This window comes from Camelus bactrianus, chromosome 7, assembly GCF_048773025.1.
Source record: "Camelus bactrianus isolate YW-2024 breed Bactrian camel chromosome 7, ASM4877302v1, whole genome shotgun sequence".
NCBI classification, from domain to species: domain Eukaryota; kingdom Metazoa; phylum Chordata; class Mammalia; order Artiodactyla; family Camelidae; genus Camelus; species Camelus bactrianus.
In genome coordinates, this window is record NC_133545.1 from 73,350,917 (window position 1) to 73,368,058 (window position 17,142).

Sequence of the window (17,142 nt, forward strand, 5' to 3'; positions counted from 1 at the left end):
ATCTTGGTCACTCGGAGGAGGATAACTTCCTCCACTAATACACTGGTTAAAAACATTCTCTGACCCTAGCAGTCATTGATTTCTGAGTTTGAATGCTAAAAAATCACTATCGGCTCATATTGTAACTTGTTTACTGTCAAATGATTTGGTAATTTTCAAGCAATTAGATACTTTTCATTTTTTGATTTGGAAAATCTCTGTCAAAATATTTACTTTTCATCATGTAATTGATTTAAAATAACTTGAGAGTACATGGTTTTCTTAGTTGATCTTTGACGTGAGAAGCAAAACAATTCAGCTGAGAGGAAACAAGTAATCACCAAAGAAGCAGAAGTGAGGTGTCAAAAAGCAGTTACAGAATTTCTTGCTGGTTAACACCTTATAGTTGAAAATGTAACATATATGGCCATAGAGGCCCCAGTCATTGATTTCTATTTCATTTCTACTTTGTATAGGGCAAAGCAAATGAAGCATTCTTGACCCAGATGAAACTAGAAATTTATATAACTAGGGGGGCATAGTGAACCTAGGAAGCACCTTTCCCTTCTATTTATACCTTAGACATGAGGAATGGGGTATTTTTATGACTAAGGAGTCTTTAAGGCTCCAGGGAGAATGGGCTGGTTTGAACTCTTCCTGACTAATCTAGCTATGTGATTGTCTCTGGACCTCTGAGCCTGAGGATGATGGAGAACAACTGTGCAGGCCAAGTCTGGGAGTTCTGGAGAGTCATCAGATGCCACAAACCTTGGCTCCAAGAGCCTGGGTGGGCAAGTGGTCCTTATACTACGTTTTCTTTCTTGTTATGGGACATGGGAGATGTATAAATTAGGCATCTCTTCTCCCAGTGTTCAGAGATGGAGGAAACAGCCCCAAACCAGAAATCTTTGGAAAATGTCTTTGTTTTTCTTTTAAGTTTATCTAAGAGAAAGTTTAGGATTCTCTTTTTCCCCCTTTTATATATATTTACCCAGCTCTTCACCAGTGGAACCTCATCACATTTTTTCTAGCCCAGGGTCTTTGTCCTGCCTTTTTCTTCTTCCCATACACATTTGCTGGATACAGGACACATCAAACAATATTGAGAAAATCATTGCATATATTTTAGTTAACACTACCCTGTAAGAACCTAAAATAGTAATTAATATCAGACATCAATTCAGACCATAAATAATATAATCAATGAGGCACATTTAGAGAGTGAGAAAAGTTACTGAGGTAACTTTATACCATTACAAAATAATATTGATAATAGTGGTAATAAATAATATAATAATTAACTTCTTTTGGATCTTATCATGTGCTTGGAACTCCCTACCCTCATGGTATGTGTTAGTTCATTTAATTCTCCTATCAGTCCTATTAGTTAGGTACTATTTTACAGATGAGGACACTGAGGTACACTACAGTTAAATAATTTGCCCAGTAACTGGAATTCATATATAGGAAATCTGAATCCAGAACCCATGCTCTTAACTGCTACAGTATCATGGGTTTTATATCACAGAATAGAAGCATAAATATATTTCTTAGCACTATTTTACCTGTACATCTTTAAACATGGAATTATAAATGTTTCCATAATGAAATGATTATTTCTTTCATTCTGGAAATCATCTACAAATCAACTTATTTCCTTCTGTGTGTATAAAAGAAGTCTAATTTTTTCCATAATATTCTATATGTATATAAGTATCAGGCCTACCAATCTTTAACTCCTTATATGCTTTACCAAAAAGAGCTATTTTCTCTATGTAAATAAAGGTTTTACAGTCCTCAGTTTACCCCTATTACTCATTTTCTTCATCTTTTCTTCTTTGAATTGTATTTTACACTTAGAATTATATATTTCTTTTTCTTTCAAACCATATCTCTATAAAGGCAGTGGTCACTTTTAAATAGGTAATTTCTCGATGAAGCTCTACTAATATTACCAATGAATATTCACGTATGTGGATATCCATTTTATTCTAGTTCCCCTCTTTTTGCTCAGAATTCCATCAGACACATGGATTTAGCCCATGGCCGCTAGAAAAACCATATAATGAGCTTTCAGTGTCTCAGATCAGAAATGTTTTTCTCTGATATGAGTCACTTTGGTGATAGAAATCAGTGTAGTTCTACCCTTAGAAATGTAGATTTATCCTTGTTAATAATAAAATTACAAACATAAAAATAAAATAAATAATGGCAGCTCTCCTTTAATGAATGCATACAGTGCACTAGGCATATAGGACATATATTACCTCCAGTCCCCTAATCACAGTATATTTGCTTAACAAATGAGATGCTGAAATGTAGCTGAAGGTAGTTTACTGAGGTGATGGTAGCAGAGTTGAAATCTGGACCAAGGAATACCTGAACTCATCCTCTCTCCACCACATTTCCCTGGGCTGTTAACCATGCTGAGGACAAAGTGCCTCCTGACGGCCATAAGGTAAATCACAATCCTGCGGCTCGGTGTATTTCATCTACACTGTATCCTATTATATTTGTCCTTCACAGGGTTCGTGGCGGTGATGCTAGATCTAATGCTTACAAGGATGATATATCCTTACATCATCTTAGAGAATTTGTCTGTAAATTGATATTTCAAATTCATGTGCCCAGGGAACCTTCCCTTGACATTAATGTCACCTTATATTTAGACATCTTTAACTTGTTAGAGTTGACATCCAGTCCCATAACTTCAAAAACTGTAGATTTACCTGCAGCCTTCACTTCTCCTCTGTGTTCCAGAGCCATATTTCTGACTACTGCCCCTGGATTGCCTCATCCAAGCATTTCTTCAGCAACTTAAATTCAGCATTCCACTTAATCTCTTCTCCCATAAAACAAACAAGCAAACCAGCTCACAAAGTCCCTTATCTGATTTCTCTAATTCTTTTCACCCAGATAGCTCAGATTTTGATGCTTCTCTCCCCAAGGTTTAATATATATTGGGTTTAAAAGACCACTGGGCCATTAGTTTTCATCTCTTCCTTCCAAATATCACTGCCCCATCCTAGCTCACTGCCTCATCACCTCATTTGTGGACCACCCTCCCCAAATTGACCTCCATTCCTCCAGGCTCCATTCCTATCAAATTCCAGTTACTCCTCAATCAGTTAAAGGTTCTTGAGCCAGCACTTGATCACATTAACTGTCTTTCTCAAAACTTGGATAAGCTTCTATTTCTACTACTTCAAACTCTTTGGGCAAGTGCTCAGGTCCTCCCATGTTTGACTTTTGTCATGTCTGTCACCTTTGGCTCCCATTATTCCTCCACTTTCTTCTCTCATCTACACCCCATACTCATAAAACACCTTCACCTGTCTGACAAGCCTTTCCCACATTGGAACCTCCTATTCTTTTATTCAGAATTCAATAATTTTTAAAATATTTTCTAGGAATCACTTGTTGACTCTAATAATGAAAATTTAAGACTGTCCATGTCTGAACCATTGAAGTACAACTTATACTTCTCATTCACTTAGGAGGTATTATGTAGCCTGGTCCTTGTAGGTAACTTTTTATAATGTGCATGTCTGTCCCCTCCTCTTATACTGTAAACATTGGCAGGACGAGGACTGTTTCTACTTTTTTGTTTACCTGTCTCAGTGATTAGTATGTATCTTCAATATTTCAAGTTCTTAGTAAATCCTTATTTTTCAGTCAACCAAGCCTCTTGAAAATGTCAAAAGTTTACTATATCAGCATGCTTAGTTTTATTTCATACTCTTTTTACACTATTTGATGTCTTCACCATAACCTGTTTCTACATTTGAAAGATATAAGATTCCTGATCTTACATTTTTTCAAAAGTTGTTTGATAATAAAAGAAAGAAGAATATTTTAAAAGATATATTCTTGAGAATTATTCAGTCTGTGAAAATGACCCTAATAGATAAGTGGTTAATAGATCAGTAGATAGAATTTTTTTTTTTTTCAATTGAGCTTTTCTGAAGAAAGGCAAATCCTGTAAACCATAGTAATTGTGTTTGGCTTCCTTGAATTTCTTTTATTCCATGAATTATCTGCTAAACTTTTCCGGAAAGTAATTCTCTATTATATTGTAGCTTCCCCTCACCAGCTATTAGTAAGCCTAGTGCAAAGAATTAGAAATGCACATATATTTTAAAGGCAGCTAAATCTCTCTGTTAATACACACACACACACACAATGCCAGGAGGAACAGGGCCCGTGAGAGCTACCTTCGCTAACAAAGGGAATACAGTATGTGTACACAGAGCTGCCTTCTCCAGGCCCCCAAGCCTGCAATTAGTGCAAATGAACTGCATCTCCCAGAGAGCAAACAGAGTGTCCCTTATGTGATCACTGAGTGTCCCCAGCAATGATCTCAGTTCACCATTAGGGACCGGCATCCAGGTCCTGTGCTGCTTGGCACGCTGACTGTGCATGCACCATCAGTCCTGGTTCTGTGAATGAGGTCCTGTCACTGCCAAAAGAATTATGTCCTCCGTAGTGAATCTCGCTGTTTTCCTGTGAATAATGGCGCACTCTGAAACCACCCCAACGCCTATCCCCTGCTTATTTTTGTGTGGGTTCACAGAGACTGTGATGTGTCTATCCACTCAGATCTTTATCTTTTTTTCTTTTTTTGAGGAGGAGGCTTAATTTTATTATCTTGTTCGCAAACACAGTACTGGTTTTATCTCTCCACTGGAGGGGCAGATATCTTGGGCTATTTTAAGTTAAGCTTCTAAAATTAGATATCCCATTTATAAATGAGGGCCATTGGATCTTTTCTTAGAAGGATTATTTGAAAGTTAAAACTGCCCTAATTGTAAAATGCTCTGAGTATCTAGGTGTGATTATAAAGTAACAATCACTTAGGAGTCTGTAGCTATCAACTGTGGTATTAACTGTAACACCACCACCAGAAAAAGAATGAAATCATCACTAGTTTCAGAAATGTCATTCTAAATCAAGGCAGACTCACTTCGTGACTAAACTATAAGTGAAGCACTATTTGAACCTCTTTGTGCCCTCAGACTGATTCAGCATTTTTGGAATCTTGCACTCAACCTTTTGGAGAGAGGTTTTTATTTTATTTTATTTTTCTCCCCGCTTCTCTGAGTGTTTATATGTTGTGTGTGAGAAAGAGATTTGCTACATGAGTGAGGAATATACAGCTGAGCAGCCCGGGTAACACTGGGGTTTGCAGAGCACTTTCAGAAAACCTGTGGCCTCGCTGAAATGTTTGTGTCTTCAGGGTCTCCAGGTGTCGTTAGTCTTAAGTTTATTCCAGTCATGGTCATCCATTCTCTCTAGATCTGATTTTCACCCTGTAGTCCATTTTCTTACCTCATATTTCTCCTCATTGAAGTGATTATAATTTCATTGTGAAATCTCAGCTACCTTATTGTCAGACAAAGATTGCTCTCGTTATTTCTGGCTGAGGGCTGGCCTTTGATTCTGAAGAGGGAAGGTCTCTGGATAAGGTCTTTGGGGGCACTCAGAGATAAGGGAATAGCACCTTTATCTTTTACTTTCTAATTGACTTCTTGCTCTTGTCAGAAAATAGCTTGACTCCAATTTGGCCCCAAAGAATAGCACTTATTATCAAGATCAAGATTAAATAAAGCCTTCTTCCTTTTCTCTTTCAGCCCCTTTGATGTTCCTAAACTTCAGAAGTTGATATTATGTTTTATATAGTACTAATCTGATTTTTGTTTCAGAATTTTGAAAGCAAGATCTAAGAATTATTGTACATGCATGTCCTATATTTCACTTCATATCTTGCTTTGGTCTTTGAATATTTTCAATACGTGTATCAGTTTCTCTCACCCCAAAGTTAGTTAAGGATTTGGGGAACTTGTTTCTATGTGATAAATACTTTTGGAATTTATTACATTATGAAAATCATACAGCATATGCAATTTCAAAGCTGTGAGGATTCATTTTATAGTCATTATTCCAGTCTTTCGTTACAATGTTAAAAATTAAATGGAAGAAAATATACTAATTAAGGCAGCATTCTCTTCCTCTATCAATGGGAAATAATTCCCTCTACTAATCTTTCTAGTAATTCTTTCCAATTTAGCTTTTTATATCTCAGGATTTTTTTTTCCTTGTCATATTATATTCATAGACCTTGATTTTTTTTTAATTTTCATAATTCTCCATATTGTTGTTCTTTTAGTGTTCTAAAGACCTTATAACCAGTTGTGAGTTTCAGATATAGATGAAAAATAATTTTGAGATATTGAATATGCTGTCTTAGTAATTCATATTTCCCTGGTTAGCCTCCTACATAGATGAGATCCAATTTGGTTACACATATTATAGGTAAAAAGTAATCCCTTTACAGGATTGGGAATTTCTGCCTCCTCAATTTATATATCATCTCAAAAATCAGCAGCATAGTTTATCATTACCCTAACTTTCCCTAATTCTAATATTTTATTCTAGACTTGTGTTTCTTTCATGATCTCAGATAATAAAAGGAAAAAATAGTTAACATCTCAGGAAAAAAAATATATGTATGATTACATATATGTATTACATATATATTGCATACATATATATATAACATATATGGAAAAATATATGTGTGTATATATGTGTGTGTGTGTGTATATATATATATATATAAATTGTCACAGTGTTTAAGGGCTACCCCTCCTCATTCTCATACTGTACATAAAAAGAAATTATAGTGCACTTTTTTAGAACTTAGAAACACTTTAGGAGAACTAAGGAGTCAGAGAACACCAACTGCAATTCAGTAATCAGTGTGCATAGAAATATCTCGGAAGCAGCAGAAAATATAATCATCTCTGCTAACTGGATTGCTGTAGCACTGGGAATAGGAGCAGAAGGGAAACCTACTTTGCACTGTATTTCTCTTTTGTACTTTTGGATTTGGTCCAAGTGCATGTTTTACCACATCAATAAAAGTAATGCTTTTTTCTAAACAATGAGCAAATATTCACTAATATTCAAAGTGCAGATATTTTAACACCCATATTATAATTCCTATTCTCATTTTAGAAGGTTTTGGAAAAACAAAGAAACTTGACAGGAGCACTCTTTGAGCAGTAAGCTACAGTGATGACTTCTTTCGGTCAAATGGCTACATAGAATGCAAGTGGCCACTGCATGACAGCTTCCTTTTTGTTTCTGTTTTTGTTTTTTTAAAGTTACCATCTTAACCGTTTTGTTTAATGAGGGGGAGGAAATTAAGTCTTTATATTTGGAGGAGGTGCTGGGGATTGAACCCAGGACCTTGTGCATACTAAGCACGCCCTCTACCACTGAGCTATACCCTCCCTCTCTACAACTTCCTTTTTGAAGGCAGAATGTCCTTCACTTTTCACTATAGAATATAATCTAGAGTATGGCCATAATCAATTGCAATGATATTTTTCTCCTCTCCAAGAGTCAACCCTGAAGTGCTCATTCATCTACAAGAGCCTGTGGTTCAGATTCTAAGAACTTAAGCGTCTAGCAATGTACTGAAAATGTTCTGACAGCCCCCTCACCCTCCCACCCCTACAATACAATACAATACAATACAATACAATACAATACAATAGGACTTTGGATCAACATAACGGATCGTATCTTTTGATGAGATTGCTGAGTTTGCAAGAAAGCAAGAGAAATATTCAAACCCCACTACTTCCACCCCATGGTCACTGCCACAAATGGGCAAAAACCAGAGTGTGGAGCAATCTGTTGTTAGCAGACTTGAAAGCCAAGCTTGCCCTGAGGCTTTATGAGGAGACAAAGCCTTGGGTTAATATAAAATGGGGGAGCTGCGTCTCTGATTCTGATTTAAATCAGTACCCTCAAACATGCCAAAGTTATGCCAAGTTCACAGCTCAGTAGCAGCCCCTGGCACCCAGCAAAATCAAATGCAAAACTCTGTAGGAAATCATACAGAACTGGGAGAAAAAAGTGTGATTTCTGAGGATTATTTTCCCTCCTTTAAATCACTTAACCCCACAGCATGTGTCAACCGAGGAAGAAAAACTCAATTTGTGCAAACACAGTTTAAAGAAGAAATGTTGGCTTTGTGTGTATGTTTTGGGTTTGGTTTTTTTTGTTAGCAAGTACATGGTTTTTTGAAAACACTTACTATCTTAAAAACGGTATGAAATTGATTACATTGTGTTTCTATAGGGAGAAACCATGTAGGTTGCTTGGCTGATTTAACTCCACAGTTTATTTAGTGTTATAAGTAGTAGAATCCACTGATAAAAATATATAACATTTACTGAACACCTACTGTGTTCTAGTTGTTTGCTGTTCTAAGCAATTTAAATATGTCTCATCTAATCCTTATCGGGGGTAGTGTTTACTTCACTGTACAGTAAAGGAAATTGAGGCATGTGTAGAGTGAACTTTTTCAACATCACACCATGAAGGAGAGACTCAAACCCAGGCAGTCAGACGTTAGCTTTAGCAATTATGTTTTGCTGCTTCTTGTGGAGCGTGTTTGTTGCTATCTGAGAATGGCTAAACAAAAAGAACAAAATTAGTCTCAAATTATTCCTATTTTCTTTCTTTATAAGCTACAAATATGTTCCTCAATCTTTGTTCCCATTCAGTGTTCTCTCGTCATGCTTATTTCCAAAGAAATAATATGAAGACAAGAGAGAAAAGTTATTAGATTTATTAAAATTTGTCACAGAGCCATTAGAAATATAAATCACAGAGCTGACTCACGGGGTAAAACAAATTTTGGAAATTCAAATTTTATGACTGTTCAAAGAAATAAAATCAACAATTTCCTGTGGCTTTAAAATATTATTTTCCCTCATTTCAAAGGATGGCAATTACTGAAAGCTGAACATTAACTATATGCATAGACCATGTCAAATGAAAATATGGATAAGGTGTAAAATAGGCAATCTTCTTCTTGAAATGGTTTTATCTTGGTTTCTGATTATTCTTTAATAAAACTTGGTGGGGACATTTAAAACCATGGTATTCTGATTTATCCCTAGTCTTATATCCAAAAAGCAATGTGTTAGATAATGCTAGGGCAATAAACATGTAGGCAAATGGAATGGCTACTATACATATTATAATATCAAAACATTAGACTGGACCAGAGCTATAAAATTTATGTGGACTGGACTAAATGCAAAAATGCATGCATTTAACTCTCTTCTAATTAAAATGGCTTTCAGTCCCTGTGCTATGTACAGATCGTTGAGCTCTTCTGAATTTCTTCTGGGAAGAAGGAAATTATTGCTGAATCCAACAAAACCATTAGGATAGGAAAGATGAAAGAAATTATATTTTTTAATTATTCAGAGCAGTAAAAGTGTATGTAAAACATGGTTTTTATAGGTTTTGCTTATAAGACTGTATATTATCAATGCATGTTTTGTGTCTCAATGTTTCTATAGAATTTCTAGGAAATACAACAACAGTCCTGGTCAAAGGGAAAAATTTTTTTATCATTACCATTCTTTTAAAAGAGGTGTTCCTTCTTTATCGAGATAGTCTTTGTTTCTATTGTTGGTGCAAAAATAAACCCCTTGGTCTGCTTTGCAAAGCATCTAAGCCACCTAGAAATGCAAAACGGAACGCTCAGAAAAAATGCCAGTGTTTGATAAAGTCTGTTCACTTAAGCAGCAAGCATCTTGGGGAAAAATTATATTTACGTATCCCAAAAATTCATGGTTGGATTTAACCTTAAAACCATGCTGAGAAATGGGTCTTGGAAGTTAAAAAAGGCAATTCTACATGTTCACCTCCTAATCAAGAAATAGTTTCATACCACTATAGAAGTAAAATGTATGCATGGGGTTATTTGGCTCCTTCTCCTTAGTCAGAATTTAAATAGTTTAGGGCTTCTCAAACCACAGATCTGATATCTATGAGATCTGTGTTAGGGGACATTTGCACGCATATAGTTTTAAACTGAACTCCATGGGAGGAGGGGAGTGCTGGCAGGAATGGCTACACATGGTTAGCCTGTAAATCTATTCTTTCTCACCCTTAATTACTGAAAGTATGTTCTAGTGGTACATCCAGACAATGGAATGTTATTCAGTGCTAAAAAGAAATGAGCTATTAAACCATTAAAAGACATCAAGTAAATTTAAATGTATATTATTAAATGAAAGAAGCCAATCTGAAAAGGCTCTATACTATATGACATTCTGGAAAAGGCAAAACTACGGAGATGGCAATCAATGATTACCAAGAGTTAGAGAGGAGAGAGGGATGAATAAGCAGAGCACAGAGGATTTTTAGGGCAGTGAAATTACTTTGTATATTATAGTGGTGGATACATGTCGTGATACATTTATCTAAGCCCTTAAAATGTTCAACACTAAGAGTGAACTTTAATGTAAACTATGGTCTTTGGGTGATAGTGATGTGTCTATGCAGTACTCAGCTGTAATAAATGTACCACACTGGTAGATGATATTAGCAATGGGGAGACTATGTATCTGTGGGGACAGGGAGTATATAGGACATTTCTGTACCTTTCTCTTAAATTTGCTGTAAACTTAAAATTGCTCTAAAATATAAAGTCTATTTTTTAAAAGTCCATTCTCTTCTTAATGGGTACTTTCTCAGTTAATTATAAAACACCCAACATATCTATTTAAAAAAAATAAGCCACATACAAAAGAAAGACATAATTATATTATTCAAAGTATAGTAAAGTTAACTTCTGTTCTTCTTACTAAGCAGGGAAACAATTGTGATGTAGCATGAAACAATAATTTATAGTCCCAGACGTGGTAACTATTGATTGAGTGAATTGTAAAATAAACTTGCCTAATATACTATTTAATGAGTTGAATTGTATCCCCCCAAAGTCATACTCTGAAGTCCAAACCACCAGACTCTCAAAATGTGACCTTAAGTGGAAATAGGATGAGGTTGCTTAACTAATTAAGTACTAGTAGTTAATTAGTAATAGTAATTAGTTCTACTAGTTACATAGTAGATGAGTAGGGTGGACCCCTGATCCAGTACAAGTAGTGCCCTTCTTAAAAAGGGAAATTAGGACACAGACATGTATACAAGGAGAAAACCATATGAAGATTGGAGTCATGCTGCCACAACCAAGGAACTTCCAGAAGCCAGCAGAGAGGCCTGAAACAGATCCTTCTGTGGCACCTGCAGAGAGAACATGGCCCTGCCAGTGAACCCTTGTTCTAGGAATTCTAGTCTCCAGAACTGTGAGACAATAAATTTTTACTGTCATCCAGTTTCGTTATTTTGTTGTGACAACCTTAGCAAACTAATACATGCTATTTGGACCAGCATCTCCTTAACTGCCCAGTGCCTAGTCTAGTGCTTGGCACTTTGTAGGGTCTCAACAAGTGGTTAATTAATTAGTTAATTAATACTATTTTCCTAGTACATAATATAGGAAATATAATGTCAGTTTCTTCCCTTGTGACTGTTACATTTTGAAGTCTCGCAGACAGCTGCCTTAGGTACTCTTGTTTCTATATGCTATATTGTCTCCTTAAAAAATTATATATGAGTATCATTCAATAAATCATTATGATAGTATTCTATGTTGCTGTGTTAGAAGGGGGTACTTCCTCTCCACCTCCCATGTTGTCTTGCTTGTCAAAGGGGATACTTAATTTGTGCTCCACCGGCTCCTTGACTTACTGTGCCCAGAGAGGTGGAGTGACTTCTCTGAGTGATACATCTTGGAAGGAGAATCTCGGTTTGCTTGACTCAACTCCTCTTTTTTTTTTTTTTCCTCTTAATGCTCTGCATGGCCCTTCTGGGAATAGGTTCTGCCCTAACTTGGGAAGCCTGCCCTGGTTCAGTGCTGCCTATGGGTACATTGGCTAGATTCTGCATTTCACCAGAAGCCCTTGACTCACTGTAAACTGCATCCCTAGATTAGCCTTTATGAATAGTAAATGTGGGATTGTTATGGCTCTCCATTTACCTTACTCGTTTTTTTCCTCTTATTTAGTTTAGATAAAGGAGACAGGTGCTACTTATTACTTTCCTCTCAACCCAATTCACAACAGCCTGATAAAGCCCCCTAAAGCTTTTGTCAGGTATCTTGCACATTGTAGGTATTAAATTCATGTTTGCTAATTTAATGATTGATCGATTAGGTAATAATACAGGAATCAATGAATAACTGAGTTAGATTAAACTAGGACAACTTGGCTCAGTAATCTCTAGCACATCAATAAATATAACTATAGACATCTCCAACGACTCCAAACTTTTTTTTCAAGAAAGACTCACATTTCTCTTGAAAATTTAGTAGCATTATATAGTTGAAGAAAAAAGTTTGTTTATAGCTAGCCTTATTGGATGAATTCTGTCAGCATACTCTATATTTTCTTTTCATTTATTCATTTAATCCATTCCAACTTGGCTTTCCCACCCCCCACTCCACTATAACTACTACCATAACTGGTAGCTGTGACCTCCATGTCCTTAATTTCATTAGATTTTGCATCCTTATCTTGGTGGGCTGTTTAGAAATTTTGGCCACAGTTAAGTGTTTCCTCCTCATTTCCCTTTGCTTGGCTTCTGTGGCATAAAAATCAGCTGATTTTTCTATTACTTTCCTGGCTGCTCTTTCTGGATCATTCTCTTACTGACTATTACATGCTGGAGTTCCTCAGACAGCTACTTTGAGATTCTTGTTTCTACTTGCTGCACCGTCTCTCTAGGCAATTTCATTCACTCCTGTGGCTTAAATTATAATACCATCTAGCCAGATGCTGTTGTCTTTCTAGTTGATTCTCTCCAGCCAAGAATTCTCTGACTTGACATCTCCATTGTGAGTTTGGCATGGACCTCTATGTCCTGTGCATAAAATTATACCCACATCTCCCCAACTCCCTACAGAATCCTGCTCCTCCTCTCATGTTTCCTATCTCAGTGAATTGCTTTGCCACCCACTGGGTTTATCATGATTTCTCATTTTTCCTTATCTTTCCAGTTTCTTTTAAGGTAATTCTTTTTTTTTTTTTTTTTTAATGGAGGTACTGAGGATTGAGCCCAGGACCTCACATACTCTACCATTAAGCAATGCCCTCTCTCCTCCAGTTTTTCGTCTTTGATCATACCAAATCCACATTATAAATATTTTTCAGTTCACTTCTTTCCGTGCCATGCCACCATGACCTCTTGCCTAGATCACAAACACTATCAAACCCCCAGAACAGTTAAGGGGATCTTTGTGAGGTTGAAAATCTGATTGTGTCGTCCCTTTGATTAAGACACATCAGTACCTTCTCATTGCTCTCAGAATACAGTCCTAAATTCTGAGCATGCCGTCTAAGGCCTAAGCCAGTCTTTGCTTATCTATTTTTTTCTCCCTTACCTACCTTTGAAAGAAGTTTCTTGACTCCTTTTTCAAGTCTCAGATTTGATAGCATGTTGGGAAAAGGGCTTTCTGTGATTCTTTATCTAAGATTAGGTGAATGCATATGTGTAAGATCTCATCTTTCCTTTTGGTGGCCCTCATTACAGTTAAAATTGTTTAAAGACTACACATGTTGACATATTTTGAGTTCCGTGAGAGCAAGGATCATGCCACTTTTGTTCACTCTTCTGTCCTCAGTGCCTGACACCAATTGAGTGCTTAATAAATATTAAGGGACTATTGAATAAATGAGTATGTTCAGAGCATGACCCTACATTTTAACTTCTCAAATGCAACATGACACTTGGAAATACCTGAGAACAGTGTGTTTCATGTATTAGTAATTACATATTGTGATAAGGTACAGGAAAAAGAATCTAAAGAGAAAAATGGTACCTTCTGCTCCTCCTTTTCTGCACAATTTACAAAGGACAAATCTGTGTGAAGAATCTGCTGGGAGACTGTAGCACTAAGGACCATGTTATCGTCATAAAGTCTTCTTTTGAAGGGCAAACCAGTGAATGCCTGTAAAGTGTTCTTGCGTTTCCTAATTCCTAAAGATGCTTTCCTATTGCTCTCTGAGATTGATGCATGTGGGGAAAAAATTGATGCAAGTCATTAACTGAGACAAAGAGGACATTCTACGTTACTCACTTTAAATTACATTTATTAATTTTTTATAAACATTTTTTATTGAGTTATTGTCATTTTATAATGTTGTGTCAAATTCCAGTGTAGAGCACAATTTTTCAGTTATGCGTGAACATACATACATTCATTGTCACATTCTCTTTTGCTGTGAACCACCACAAGATTCTGTATATATTTCCCTGTGCTACACAGTACAGTCTTGTTTATCTGTTCTACATTTTGAAATCCCAGTCCCTTCCCACTCCCCATCCCCCTGGCAACCACAAGTTTGTATTCTATGTCTATGAGTCTGTTTCTGTTTTGTATTTTTTTGTTTTTGTTTTTGTTTGTTTGTTTGTTTGTTTTAGATTCCGCATATCAGCGATCTCATATGGTATTTTTCTTTCTCTTTCTGGCTTACTTCACTTAGAATGACATTCTTCAGGAGCATCCGTGTTGCTGCAAATGGCATTATGTTGTCAGTTTTTATGGCTGAATAGTATTCCATTGTATAAATATACCACATCTTTATCCACTCATCTGTTGATGGACATTTAGGCTGTTTCCATGTCTTGGCTATTGTAAATAGTGCTGCTATGAACATTGGGGTGCAGGTGTCATTCTGCAGTAGGGTTCCTTCTGGATATATGCCCAGGAGTGGGATTCCTGGGTCACATGGTAAGTATATTCCTAGCCTTTTGAGGAATCTCCATACTGTTTTCCACAAAGGCTGCACCAAACTGCATTCCCACCAGCAGTGTAGGAGGGTTGCCTTTTCTCCGCAGCCTCTCCAGCATTTGTCATTTGTGGATTTTTGAATGATGGCCATTCTGACTGGTGTGAGGTGATACCTCATTGTAGTTTTGATTTGCATTTCTCTGATGATTAGTGATATTGAGCATTTTTTCATGTGCCTATTGACCATTTGTATGTCTTCCTTGGAGAATTGCTTGTTTAGGTCTTCTGCCCATTTTTGGATTGGGTTGTTTGTTTTTTTCTTATTAAATCATATGAGCTGCTTATATATTCTGGAGATCAAGCCTTTGTCAGTTTCATTTGCAAAATTTTCTCCCATTCTGTAGGTTGTCGTTTTGTTTTATTTCTGGTTTCCTTTGCTGTGCAGAAGCTTGTAATTTTCATTTGGTCCCATTTGTTTATTCTTGCTTTTATTTCTATTGCTTGGGTAGACTGTTCTAGGAGAACATTTTTGAGATGTATGTCAGATAATGTTTTGCCTATATTTTCTTCTAGGGGGTTTATTGTATCTTGTCTTATGTTTAAGTCTTTGATCCTTTTTGAGTTTATTTTTGTGTATGGTGTAAGGGAGTGTTCTAGCTTCATTGCTTTACATGCTGCTGTCCAGTTTTCCCAACACCGTATGCTGAAGAGACTGTCTTCATTCCATTGTATATTCTTGCCTCCTTTGTCGAAGATGAGTTGACCAAAAGTTTGTGGGTTCATTTCTGGGCTCTCTATTCTGTTCCATTGGTCCATATGTCTGTTTTTGTACCAATACCATGCTGTCTTGATGACTGTATTGTCTAAGTCTGGGAGAGTTATTCCTTCAGCCTCTTTCTTTTTCTTCAGTAATGGTTTTGCAATTCTAGGTCTTTTGTGGTTCCATATAAATTGTATTATGATTTATTCTAGTTCTGTGAATTATGTCCTGGGTAATTTGATAGGGATTGCATTAAATCTGTAGATTGCCTTGGGCAGTATGACCATTTTAACAATATTGATTCTTCCAATCCAGGAGCATGGGATATCTTTCCATTTTTTTAAGTCTTCTTTAATTTCCTTCATCAGTGTTTTATAGTTTTCCACGTATAAGTCTTTCATCTCCTTGGTTAGATTTACTCCTAGGTAAATTACTATATTAATTTTTAAAGTTACAAAAATAACAGCCAACTAATGCAAAGATATGTAAAAACAAAAAACAAAAAAAACTCCCACTCCCATCCAAGTTAACTGTTTTTAGGTAATCAAAGTTCACAATCTGTTGTACATCCTTCCATCCTGTTTTCATGTTCATATAGTTACAAACAAAATTATATGCCTATATCTAATTTGATGTTTGCTTATTTTAAAAAAAGTTGAATTAACAGTGTGTGTATATTACTCTGCAACTTAGATTACTCTTTGAATAGTAATTATCAGCACCGTTTCCAAGATGGCTTCCTTGTCACATTGACATTGTGTGTCAGTAGTGCTGTCCTTGCAGTTTCTGGCTTAAGCTGTCCCCACCACACCTTCTGCTATGAAGAAGCCGTAGTGACCCTCACAGCAGACAAACTGGTTCCCTATTCTTAGCTGCTTTTCAGGTCTCCACTGGAGCAAACTTGGACTTCTGCATGACATCCCTGCCCCAGGGAAGTCTTGGGAGTAGTACTTGCCAAATGTACCATTTCTCTACTCTTAACTCTTCAACAGAGATTTGGAGCCACTCTACAGGAAACATTCCTCCCAGGGTTCCAAACTACTCTACAGGCCCCCTCTGCTTTTGGTTCCCTTGATCTTTTCCATGGTTTCCCTCTTCTTACCACCACCATGCCACACCCTAGACCAACAGTGGTGCTGAATTTCTCTCCCAGCCACCATCTTACCTTGTAGAAAACTTCTCTGAGCCTGAGGTTTCCCAAGGTAAGATTTAAAACCCATGTTAATAATAGGTTTTGCATATAATATTTTCTTCTCTTTCAAGAATCTTACTTTACCACATACTATAATTTTGCAGAAATAAGATCACCCTCCATTTACATTCAACTATATTGCCCAGTATTTTTGGTCTCAATTTTTATTTCCTTCTTTTCTTTCCTTATTTTGAGATCTGTGGTCTGATTTAACCATCATGATATGGTTAGAATAATTCCTCAAATGCCGCCTTCAAGTAGGATACATGGGTAATTACATTCAGAACTTTTGCATGTTAAGAAGTGACTTTCTTTTGCCTAGTTAGTTGAAGAATATTTTGGTAGAGTTAAAAGTTCTTGAGTTGCTGTACTTTTTTTCCCCTCTCAAAGTACTATAGATGTTACCTTACTGTCTTTGAGCTTAGAGTATTACAGATAAAAGGTCTGAAGATCTTCTGTTCCTTTCTTTTTGGTAAGTTTCTTCAGTGTAGAATCTGCTAAAGATGCTTTTTAGCATTTGAGTTTGGAAATTTCACCTACATTTGT

The 17,142-nt window shown here is 36.4% G+C and overlaps 1 protein-coding gene across 7 annotated transcripts in view; it reads left to right on the plus strand.

The window, feature by feature from the left end:
* Positions 1–17,142, plus strand: part of MAGI2 (membrane associated guanylate kinase, WW and PDZ domain containing 2) — a 1,118,509-nt gene that overhangs the window by 692,350 nt on the left and 409,017 nt on the right. The gene's annotated exons all lie outside the window — the stretch shown is intronic.